The 12568-nt window shown below is 32.9% G+C and overlaps 1 non-coding gene across 1 annotated transcript; it reads right to left on the bottom strand.

The window, feature by feature from the left end:
• Window positions 1-7920: 7920 nt before the first annotated feature.
• On the bottom strand, window positions 7921-7987 carry Smp_tRNA_01366_Gln_TTG.1.1. The gene has a single exon. It is a non-coding gene (tRNA).
• Between the last annotated feature and the right edge of the window lie 4581 nt (window positions 7988-12568).

Raw genomic sequence — 12568 nt, forward strand, 5'->3', positions numbered from 1 at the left:
GAAATCATGAGTCAATTGAAGCTAGACCACGATGGAAAACCTGGAAGCAGTGGACGGCCGTTTCTTCCTATTGTGGGACTCCTTAACTATATAAAATTAGTAAAATCTTCACAAAACCCCCTTCCGATAATGATCATATGCTCACTAGTGACTGGCTTCAAGAGGTATTTCCTGGAGTTCTAGTGAGAAGCAGTAACCAGTGGAGTTCAATCAGGTCTGTTGGGAGATATCAACTCACTCAAGACATTATTGAATGGTTGCTCAATTTCGTGGATCGGTTGAAGTTAGACATTAACACCATTGGATACCAGCCGACTCAGTGGCCTAGAGACTAAGCACTTGCCTCAAGACCGATAAGTTCTGGGTTTGAATCTCGCGAGACGGGATCGTGGATGCGCACTGCTGAGGAGTACCATAATAAGACAAAACGGCCGTCCCGTGCTTTGAGGTTTTTTATGGTGGTCTAGCTTCAATTGACTCATGATTTCAACTATATAAAATTACTAAAATCTCTACAAAACCCCTTTCTGATATATTATGATTAATTATTCAGAATGATTATTTTAATAGATTATCTTATTATATATAAAGTGTCCTATTGTGTTATACAATTATATATCAAAATTTATATTTCAAAATAAACATTATTCTAACTTACAAATTGTAATCTATTTCATACAATCTCATATTTGTGAATTTTTTTAATTTTTTTAGTTACATAATTCGGATCATTTGTTACACTTTTTATGTGTTCCTAAAATGACATAGAAACTGTTGAATATTTATTCTTATTCTTTGTGAATATACATTTTAATTACAAAAAACAAGATTTGTTTTCCCTTTTCTTTTTTTACTAATCTCCATCATTGCTTGATTGAAAGAGAAGAAGAAGAAGGTAGTTAGAAAGTTAGTTAGTTCCTATTGTTCTATAAATTTCTAAAACTTTTAATCAGCCATGCTATATTGATTTAAGAAAAAAAAGAAACAAGGAAACACTGTTGATTTCAGTTGATGATCACAATTTTAATAAAATTTTTTAACTGACATTATTGGATATCTTTTTTTTTTGTTCTCCCATACCAGATAAATGGCATTTTCAACTAGACTTTCACACTTTCATTAAGCAGACTGGTATAAAAGTTTTCTAAATAAGTAAAAATATTTCATTTAATGGTTTAATGACTTCTTTTATGTTAGTTGAGATTAAAAAAAAATTGATTAATGGATTTTAAAATTAAGTTTTTAGGGTGAAATTGTTAATCTAGTTTATTGATTTATTCCTTACTTAATTACGCTTGTTACCCTTCCCCCAATGGAGCATAGGCCGCCGGTCAACATTCTCCTTCATATTATTTTAGATAGTAACTTAGTGTAAATGAGGATTCAGAATATTTCATATAATTTTTAACTAAAGATTTCTAAACATTTACACATGTCATATATATACATATATATTAAAAGATTCTGACTGGATCTTTGATATGATACATAGAAAATAGATACTTCTCGATCAATCTTTAAACTACTCAGGGAAATATTAATTTGGTCAAGTAAAATTTAAGTCTATAACAGAAGTATCCAACACTTAATGATTCATTCAACTGTAGACGTTTTGAATCTTTGAAATCAGTAATAACTCAAGTTGACTGTCAACCCTGGTGTGAATGTTAACGTTTTGTGACCAGGTTAACCGTTTCACAGAATAGATGGATTTTAGTTGTAAGCATTATCCAGAACGTTCACTTTTCCATGTTTTGGACATAGACAGATGAATGCACCTACATCTCATTGTTGGTGTTCACTCGAACCCAGTACTGTCCACTTCAAGTTTCAACGTCTTGCCCACTGAGCTAGTGAGTCCACATAACCACTAACTTGTGCAACGGGTATGATGTTTATATTATCATTAGTAAAGGGTTTAAACTATTCCCAATAATGTATATATCAGTAATTTATTCATTCCAAAGTTTTTGAAAGGTTATCCTTTTCGTCTCACTAATCTTAACATATAAATAAAACCGACCGGTTTTAGAGGGTAATAAAAGGAAAGATTACTGTACAAAAATGTCAATGAGTTCAATGTTTATTGTCGTTCAAATGAATCGTGAATGACTGCCACTCAGCCAATTCGAGAATATATAAAGCATGAAATTTGTATACTGTTTTATTATTTCCAGTTTTAATAATTTCTTCAAACTTCAACAGTTAGTTAATGTGAGAAATATATTTTAAATGAGTATTCATTTTTAAAACGTATCAAACAATATTCTCCCATTTATGACAGGATTGATGGGATGTGGCTAGTAGTAGAATCCAGGATGCAGGTTTCATTCTATTTGGGACTCGTCAGCTGGATGTATCTGCATCCCAGAGATGATAATCACTTCGAGATTCAAACCTAGTACTCCTCGATTCAAATACCATAACGTTACCCACTTAGCTACCGAATCCGAAAAACCGCTCACTTTCGCCACTCTCTTAGTCAGTTAGTTGACGACATATGCATGCCTAACTTCTTTTATTTATCTAACGAAAAAATAATGACCATTACATTCATGGAAGGAATAAAGGATAAAGTGACAAGTCACTCACTAAAGCGTTGTAAGATACTACTAGAGACACCTATGATGATGCTGAATCCAATACAAACTAAATTCGCTTTAATAAATTCAGGCTGTAGCTATCAATTGTATGTAGGATACCTGTCCCATTTCATTTGTGACCCGTTAGTCGGATGCAAATAGATCACCACACTATTACTCACATCGCGACTCAAATGAAATGTCAGTAAAATTAATGACAATCATCTTATTAGTGATGGGAACTCTTTAGATATATCAAACTCCAAATCTTTAAATTTCATTCATAACTCAGAAGTCAACCGTAAAGAAACATTTCAACCCTTATACTGAAAATATGTCCATTTATGTGTCTAAATAAATAAATACCTTGACCTTAAATGCCCTGGTACGGCCGAAAGTGTGGAGAGTCCGCTCTCCCTCTCCAAATGCTCTCACATGGCCACTAGTATATAGCCCCTGTCATGGAAGTCCTACTCACTGCATTCTCGCACCACGGGTGTTGTTTACGAAATTGAGAGGACGAAAAGCGAATGTCCGGTGCTTCAACCGGGTTTGTGGACACGGAAAGTCCATCTGGGGGAGTTGGAAAACCACAATTCCAAACAAATGGTGCACATGGGTTCCAGTATCCTGAAGGAACAAATGGTGTATTAATCAATCGTTGGTCACCGGCTACCATGGGACTGCATCTCCTTACGGTGCTCCACTGTCTTGTGGATCAGATCTTTAGGTCAAAGGCTCAGGGTGTGGCCCTCTAAGGAAACCACCTGCTTCAGTTTGGGCACCTGGTCAGTATCACAGCATTGACACAAATCAAATGAGATTTGTGCGGCGCATATATATCCGGTGCTTCCTTGTACCAATATTTATGTGTTTAAATAAATAAATAAATGTCAGAACATAAAGATGAATTGAATATCAATTAAGAGATGATTATAAACAAAGGAAAAAATTGATATAGTCTGAGAGAAGAAGAGATTATTAGATGTTTCTAGGTCATAAAATGACTTAAAAATTATGAAGGAGAAGTCATTGTTACGACAAATTGGCGCATGTATATCTGGTGCTTCTTTGTACCAATATTTATGTGTTTAAATAAATAAATTGGAAAAATTTGTGCATAAGCATACAAAAAAAAACACACAAAAAAAGAAATTGATCAATAAAACTAAGAACCAATAGAAATGATAAACAATCTATTTTTTGTTATTTAAATAAACAAATATTCCCTACTGAGTGAATTGAATGATTTGATAAATAAACAATTTATTAAAATATGGAAAACCTTATTTAGATAATGTCAAAAATTGAGTTAAATTTAAAAGAAAAATAAAATAAAATTTTTATAAACAACAATAATTACACATATTATCCCCTTTTTTCTTCTTCATTAAACAATCTAAACTATGTCAATATATAGAATATTTCATAATATTAAGAATAGGGAAAATTGATTTTATAAAACTAAAGAATAAGTACTCAAATTTCAACTCATTAAATAAATTCATTGGTTACAACTTCTCACGAGAACTCTAAGAATTACCTCTCGAAACTGGTCACTATTGAGTACATGGTAACTAGCTTTGAAAGGTAATTCTCAGAGTTCTAGGGAAAAGTCATGATCAATGGAGTTTAACTATGTCGGGTTCGTGGCAATTATCTACTAAAGACAATGGAAGATGTTCACACAATATGATGGACTGGTTGAAGTTAGGCATTAACACCGTTGGATGTTGGATTAGTGGTCTAGAGGTTAAACGTTCGCGCATGGGACTTAAAGTCCTGAGTTTGAGTCCTGTATGTGGGATCGTGGATAAGCCCTAATGAGGAGTCCCATACTACATACTAGGACGAAACGGTTGTCTAGTACTCACAGGTTTCCAATGATGATCTAGCTTAGATGGACTCATGAATTCAACTTTTTCTTAAAAAATAATGGTTTCGATGGCTTAATAATCATATACCGACACGAGACAATAGGTCTTAAGTGTGTTTGAACTTTACTGTTTTAAGCTAGACTGTCTCGCCTAATACCCTATCCCACATGTATATAGCATAGGGTATATTGTTATGTACAGCTGAAGGTTTTCTGTAAAACTGGAGTTTCACTATGAATATTGTTTATGGTTTGGCATTATTATGACAGATTTCTCTGACAATTCATATCCCAAATTGGTTTGTTGGATAACCGATTTATTGATATTGGTGACTGCTTTTCAGTACACTCAAGGGCTATTGTCATCGATACCTTATAATCCATATCTCTTTTGCTGATAATAGTGAGTTTAACTTATTTAAGCGTGACAATTCAAAATTTATCTGTTTATGCTGTTCATAATTGATAGAAGCAATCTTTGATCGGAAATAGTATATATATAAAGCGAATAGTCCACCGGGGTTCTGGCTACTCGAGCGGTTAAGCCACAGAATTGAGTTGCTCTGTTCGAGCCGTAGTATAAATGTTTGGTTCCCTTGAAAACCAATGTAAAACTACCCTCTTGCTTGGTTTATTTTTATATAATTGTATTGTCAAATCACAAGTTACGTTTTTTCAAGAGATTAGTTCTTTTGTTAGTGCTTAAAGTTTTATAATATCCGTCAGTACAATTAAGTTAATAAGTTACTTTCAAAGTATAAAGATCAAATTTGCGTAATTCATGTATGAATTAAAGAACCTAATGTACAGATATGAATAATTTGTTTCTACGTATTATATATTTTGTTACTATCATTCATCATATGAATGACTGATGTACTGACACTATACATATAGATGTAAACAATGAAATCATTTACATAACAATTTTAAATTGTCCATAATTTAGGTCATTTCCGAGAAATTTTGTATAATTTCAAAGAAATTCTCATCAACAACTTCCTTCAGTCCCAAAACAAGCTATAGTAAGTCGTTTTACTTTGAACATCAATGCAAAATAAACTATCTATGGTATAAAAAATAGTCTTGAAAGTCTCTATAATAAACTGAGTCATAAACTGAAAAACTATAGATAACCAAGGGTTCCTGGATAGATATTTTATTCTTTGTTGAAATTCTTCTATAGTGAGAATCCTCAACTAAGATGACATAAAACCTGTGACCTTTAAGTGAAACAGTACAACAAGCATGACATTCTAATAATCATTTACCTAATAATGATTAACTTTAAGACATATTTCCAAAACTTTTGCTTGAAAGCTGTAACCTTTCAAATCATAATATTGAATGATATTGAATATAAACTATCCTCTGTAAAATATTGACTGTAGTTGAAATAATTTATTGATAATTGAATTTCAAATCAACTATTTAAAAGAACTGTACACATCACAAGAATTATATATATATATATTCTAAAGAAGATCTTCCGTGAAGTTCCTAATGCTTCTTAGGTCCTAATTATTCAACATCTAATGTATTCATATGCCCCCAAATGCCCTTGTACGGCCGAAAGTGTGGAGAGTCCGCTCTCCCTCTCCAAATGCTCTCACATGGCCACTAGTATATAGCCCCTGTCATGGAAGTCCTACTCACTGCATTCTCGCACCACGGGTGTTGTTTACGAAATTGAGAGGACGAAAAGCGAATGTCCGGTGCTTCAACCGGGTTTGTGGACACGGAAAGTCCATCTAGGGGAGTTGGAAAACCACAATTCCAAACAAATGGTGCACATGGGTTCCAGTATCCTGAAGGAACATATGGTGTATTAATCAATCGTTGGTCACCGGCTACCATGGGACTGCATCTCCTTACGGTGCTCCACTGCCTTGTGGATCAGATCTTTAGGTCAAAGGCTCAGGGTGTGGCCCCCTAAGGAAACCACTTGCTTCAGTTTGGGCACCTGGTCAGTATCACAGCATTGACACAAATCAAATGAGATTTGTGCGGCGCATATATATCTGGTGACCCTTTGTACCAATATTTGTGTTTAAATAAAATGAAGTAATAATGTATTCATATAAAATGAAACGTATCTTCAAATAAATTCTTATCTTAATCAATTTACCTACTTTTTATTTTCTTAGATACTTTAAGAACCATTAAATACTCATCCTTAATTTATAAGTACACAGGAAAACAAGTACAAACTCCATTTGTGTTGATTTCAGCATTAAATCAACATTTAACAACAACAAAAATGTTGAATGTATAATCAACAATTAAGTGTTACTCTTATGACATAAAACGACAACAACAACCACAACAACAAGAAACAGAACAAATTGTACTTCAATGGTAACTAACACTGATCAAACTATAAAAAACAAAAAAATGAAAATATGTTGTATATGCTCATAAAGATCTATCGATTTCTTAACTCACCTCATATATGGATATATGTATACCTATATTGCCTAGTTCAATAATCTAATCAGATTGAAATTTATTCAATTTATAACTTTTCCATAAGTTTGCCAAATAAATTAGGTTATTCTTGTTAAAGGTTGAAGTGTAAATTTATTCTTTTCTACGCCTAACTAAGATGTAGATAAGCAATTTGAATAGAAGACTTTCTTGTTACAGTTTATTGATATTTTATAAATTGATATATCAAAACAAATGAAGGTTTCCATAGAACTTTCCCGATGTTTGTATAGATTAAACCCAAGTGAATAACTGAAACTTGACTATTATTTATAAAATACCGAATGATTAAATTAAAGTCCCATCCAGTAATCACTTGGTGTTGTATACTTGTATCTTTCAATTGTTATTTAAGACTGCAATTGATCAGTCTCTTATTGGCATATATGCATCCTGTACGGATTGCCTCGATATTGCCTGAAGTCATAAGCTTTATAAGCAAAGATAGATAGTGGCTAGCAATGAAATCCAGGACCCATTCAGTATTGTTTCCAATCCTTCAAGATATCATATGTTGTCCGAAATGCTTACTGGTAACATTCCGGACTACAAAGCTGGATGATCCGGTTTCGGTTCCTAGCGCAAGCATCACTTCCCTCAAGATTTCAGCTACAACTTATTTACGAGTGCCAACTATTATAAACCCCAGGTCAAACAGAGCTTCTTAAAGACAACCTTCAACTATCTAACACCTAAACGTCGTAACTATAATCGTGAGTTACTTAGATTGGTGATAAATATTACATCCTGATTAGTAGCATTCGATCGACCCTTAAGGACTAGATAAATATGATATTGGTAACTGTACAGCGATCAACCATTTGCAAATCAATACACATATTTTTTCAAAAGAAAGCTAATAAAAACTTTTATGATATAGCAAAGACGGATAGTGGCTAGCAGTGGAATTCAGGACATGCGTTTCGTCCTATTTGGGACTCGTCAGCTGGATGTACCTGCATCTCAGAGTTGATGTTCACTCTGGGACTCGAACCCAGTACCTTTCGCTTCAAACGCCATCACGTTATCCACTCAGATACTGAGTCCTGATAGTCACTTTTATGATATAGTATCAAAACTTACAGTCAAATATATTTCAATTTAAAGTTAAGTAAGGAAAGGAATAGATCGAAATGAAATTTATAAAATACGATTCATATTAAAAAGAAATATACACTAACTAAATCCAAACTACTCATACTCTATTATCATTAACCGTATACAGAGTAGACAAATACATATCACATAATATAATATAATAATAATAGCGTCCTGGATTCCACTGCTAGCCACTATCCATATTTGCTTACAGTGCTTGTGAATTAAGGCTATATCGAGGCAATACGCACAGTATGCACATATGGCCAATAAGAGACTAACCAGCTGCAATCCTAAGCATCCATGGGAAGATTCAAACAAACAATAATAAGTGGATTCATAACGTTAAGGGTTAAACATTTTCTTTAAAAATAATCTCAGTTCAACAATGACTGAATAAATTTCTCTTTAATGTAGAAATGTGCAATTTTTTTCCTATATTTTAAATGATTCAGCTTAATAAGTGCATAGATATTAAAGATATCTAACTGGCAGTTTATGTCAATTTATTAAATAGTGATAAATTAGTCTTGACTTATTTATTTTTATGTCTTTGTATGGGGTCTTTTCTCAAACATAAACTTATAGAAAATATTTCTATCAGTAAACCTTCTAAATCATATTTAAAGTTCATTGAGTAGCAAAAATTATGTACTAATATTGTAATAAAATTAAGCGAAATAGTGATCTCATTTGTTGAATATTGTGATTAATTTTTTGATTGAGATCATAAATCAACTGATGCTAGACCAATATTAAAAACCTAGAAGTACTAGACGGCCAATTCGTCCTAGTATGAGACTCCTCAGCAGTGAGAATTCAAGATTTCGCACTCGGGTTTAGAACCCAGGGCTTTCAGTCTCGCGCGTGAACGCTCAACCTCCAGACCACTGAGTCGGCATTCAACGGTGCTAATATCTAACCTCAACCAATCCACGAAATTGCGAGACCATCTTCCATTCTACTGAGGTAAATACCTGTCTCTACCTGAAATTTATTAACTCCATTAGTCACGGCTTCTTACTAGAACTCCGAGGATTTCATCACGAAGTTAGTCACTAATGAGCATATGGTATGGGATTGTAGAAATTATTATGGTTTTGATTGACGTCATGAATCGATTAATGCTAAATCACCACTGAAAACCTGGAAGCACTGGACGGCCATTTCGTACTTCCAAGTTTTCCATGGTGATCTAGTTTCAATTGATTCATGATCTCAACTATATAAAATTACTAAAATCTCCACAAACCCCCCCCTTTCTAATATCAAATCAATTGCTTACTTATAAAAATAAAATTAAGTAATAATTAATTTCAAAGTAATGTCTTACCATAAATTTTCAGTTATGAATCAATGTTAAACTATGAATGAATATGAAATAATACGTAAACAATTTGTTTGAAATAATTCCTCATACACAATAATTGACAAGGCAATAATACAATTGGATAACTAATATAGTTTTTTTCTAAAAAAAAACAAAAAAAATAAATCTAACCAATCAAATAGATTCATTTTATAACCAATAGTATTTGTTCATAGTGAAGGTTACACTAACCTTGAATAGTTAATATCAGACTGATATGATTTATTATTTATAAAACTTATTAACCTATAGAAGAACAAATCAGGTGTTTTTAAGGACCTAAATTGTTTACATGGAGATCATTTGAATGATTTAAGAATATTAATTTATAGTTACATATATCACACAATAAGGACTAGCAGTCATTGATTTATAGTAAAATTTCTCAGAATTCTTGTATAGAAAGGGGTTTTGTGGAGATTTTATTAATTTTATATAGTTGAGATCATGAGTCAATTGAAGATATACCATTATGGAAAACCTGGAAGCACTGGACGGCGGTTTTGTCCTATCAATGTATTGTTTAAGTTCAATTCTGAAGTATAAAATTTTATAAAATTCTATTATTGTTTTGAGAGCTAATCAAGTATCATGCATGAATCGAACTATCTTTAGATAAGAAAAATTAAGATGATCAATTTTGAAAGCATACGAAATGTAAGAATTTAAGTATTTTGTCTTATATTCAACCCAAAATATTAGGATCCATAGCCAAGTACGTGTTTTTAAATGTATTTGATCAACAATTTTCTTTTATCTACTGATACTCATCCATTGGTATTCCTGTACAAAGGAGAAATCAATTTTAGAGAGGTCAGATAAACAAAGGTAGATTTTAAAATTCATTTGACTAATGAACATTGGAAAATGTCTCAGCAACTGCTGGATGATAAATTTTCTAGCTGTCAGTTTTGAGATCACTAGAAAATATTGATATTTAGCGTTCCTAGGTTTGTAAATTAACAGGCATATATTATTTTCTTGCTGTCAAAGCAAAGTTTCTTCATTAAAATGGTTCAATGTGATTAACCAAAAATTAGTTAACATTATTATAGATAATTAGTTGAATTCATCAGTCGACCTAAATTAGACCACCGTTGAAAACCTGGAAGTACTGGACGGCCGTTTTGTCTTAATACGGGACTCCTCAGAAGTGAGCATTCACCATCCCATACCAAAGAGACTCGAACACAGGACCTCCAGTCTCGCCCATGAACGCTTAACATCTAGACTACTGAGTCGGTGTCCATTCAATGGTGGTCTAGTTTAAATCATCTCATGGATTCAACTATTAAAACTACTACAATCTCCAAAAATCCTCATTCTGATATTATTGATTAGTCAGATTGAAAAAATCATAACTATTTGCATACATTCTTTTATAAATTATGTAAATCAGCATATAGATTTTTAAGTCTTTAAATTTTTATTTTTATTTAACTCGTTAGTACGCTCCTGGATTTCCAGTCAATACATGTTAAGCTCTCAGGAAACCAGTAAATCATTATTATCCATAAAATGGTTTGATTGTTCATTATTAATTCAATCATATGATTGAGTTATTATTCCAAGTAGAATATTAAGAAATCCAGTCTTAGTGAAATAAAAAAATCTCCAGTCCATCTTTTAAAATAATTTACAACAAATGATAAAACTGTTGAAAAGCTATGAAATCTAATTACTAGTTAATGTTATACCACCTCATACATTATACAAACAATTTACGAGTGCGAATAGTGAAAAGCAATTCTTTTACGATTTAGTTTTATTATTCAACATATTATTCACATCTTATGGTCTGCATCGCAGTTAGACAACTGTTGAACACCAGGAAGCGCTGACAATTTGTTTCGCCCTAGTGTGAGATTCTTCAACAATCTCTTTCCACGCCCCGCTGGGGATTGAATTGAGAATCCTCAAGTCACGTTGATATCACTTGCTTTTCAAACTACTGAGTCATAATTCAGTGGCTTACATATCTAACATCATTCACACATCGGTAAATAATTTTGAGAAATAATCCTCAGAGTTTCAGTAAGAAGTCATGATTAGCGCTGTTTAACTATGTCCGGTGTAAGACAGTTATCCACAGATGTTATTGAAAGACAATTGTCCAATCTCCAAAATTCATTGGAGCTAGACATGCAAATTACTGAATGTTGACTGAACGATCCAAAGAGTATATTCTCAATTTGAGACTTGAATGTCATTAGTTTAACCCCAAATGAAGTTATGGATGTGTACTGTTGAAGAGTCAGTTACCAGGGATAAGCAGTAGTCTGTTCGCTCATGTTTTCCAACTGTCATACAACTAATTTCAGTTTATGGTGTAAACCATAAAACTCAATCATCTTCACAAGCCCCTTACTGTTAAAATATTTATATACCTATTTTCCTTTGAAAACTAAACAAGGTTCGTCCATGCTGATTGTACTGAAGAAGATTATTTTCAACTGTTTCAAAAATCGAAAACATTTGTTTGGAAGAAAACTTATGCAACCGATTGCATCGTGAGAACAACAGTCTTATTTGCGCAAAAGCATTATGAATATAACAATAAGTACAAAACATAGGATTTGTTTCGATTATAAGAAACTGGTAGAATCTTTTTAAAGCTGAAGATCAGTAAATGCTGCTAGCACTACTCCATATGTAATGAATAACCATTAACAGGAAAAACCAGAAAATGTTGACAGTTTAAATCTTATCTCAGAGTTTATTTCCTTTCAACTCCAGGCATTGTGCCTCTATTTATATCCCGGTCTCTCAACTAACGTCATCTCAGACTGATGTATATCATTTTACCATGGCTGTAGATTATTAATATTGAAATACTTATAAGCAAAGATGTATAGCGGCTAGCAGTGGGATCCAGGACGCACGTTTCGCCCTATTTGGGACTCATCAGCTGGATATACCTACGTCTCAGAATTGATGTTTACTCCAAGACTCGAACTTAGTACTGTTTGCTTCAAACGCCATCACATCATCCACTTAGCTACTGAATCCTGATAGCCACTTGCCTGTGCAATGGGGTGAAGTTTAAATTCGTTTGGTATTGTTTGTTTGAATCTTCCGATTGATATTTAGGACTGCAATAAGAGACTTATCAATTACAATCCTAAACATCATTAGGAAGATTCAAGTAAAAAATGC

Source organism: Schistosoma mansoni, chromosome 1 (assembly GCF_000237925.1).
Source record: "Schistosoma mansoni strain Puerto Rico chromosome 1, complete genome".
In the NCBI taxonomy this organism is placed as follows: domain Eukaryota; kingdom Metazoa; phylum Platyhelminthes; class Trematoda; order Strigeidida; family Schistosomatidae; genus Schistosoma; species Schistosoma mansoni.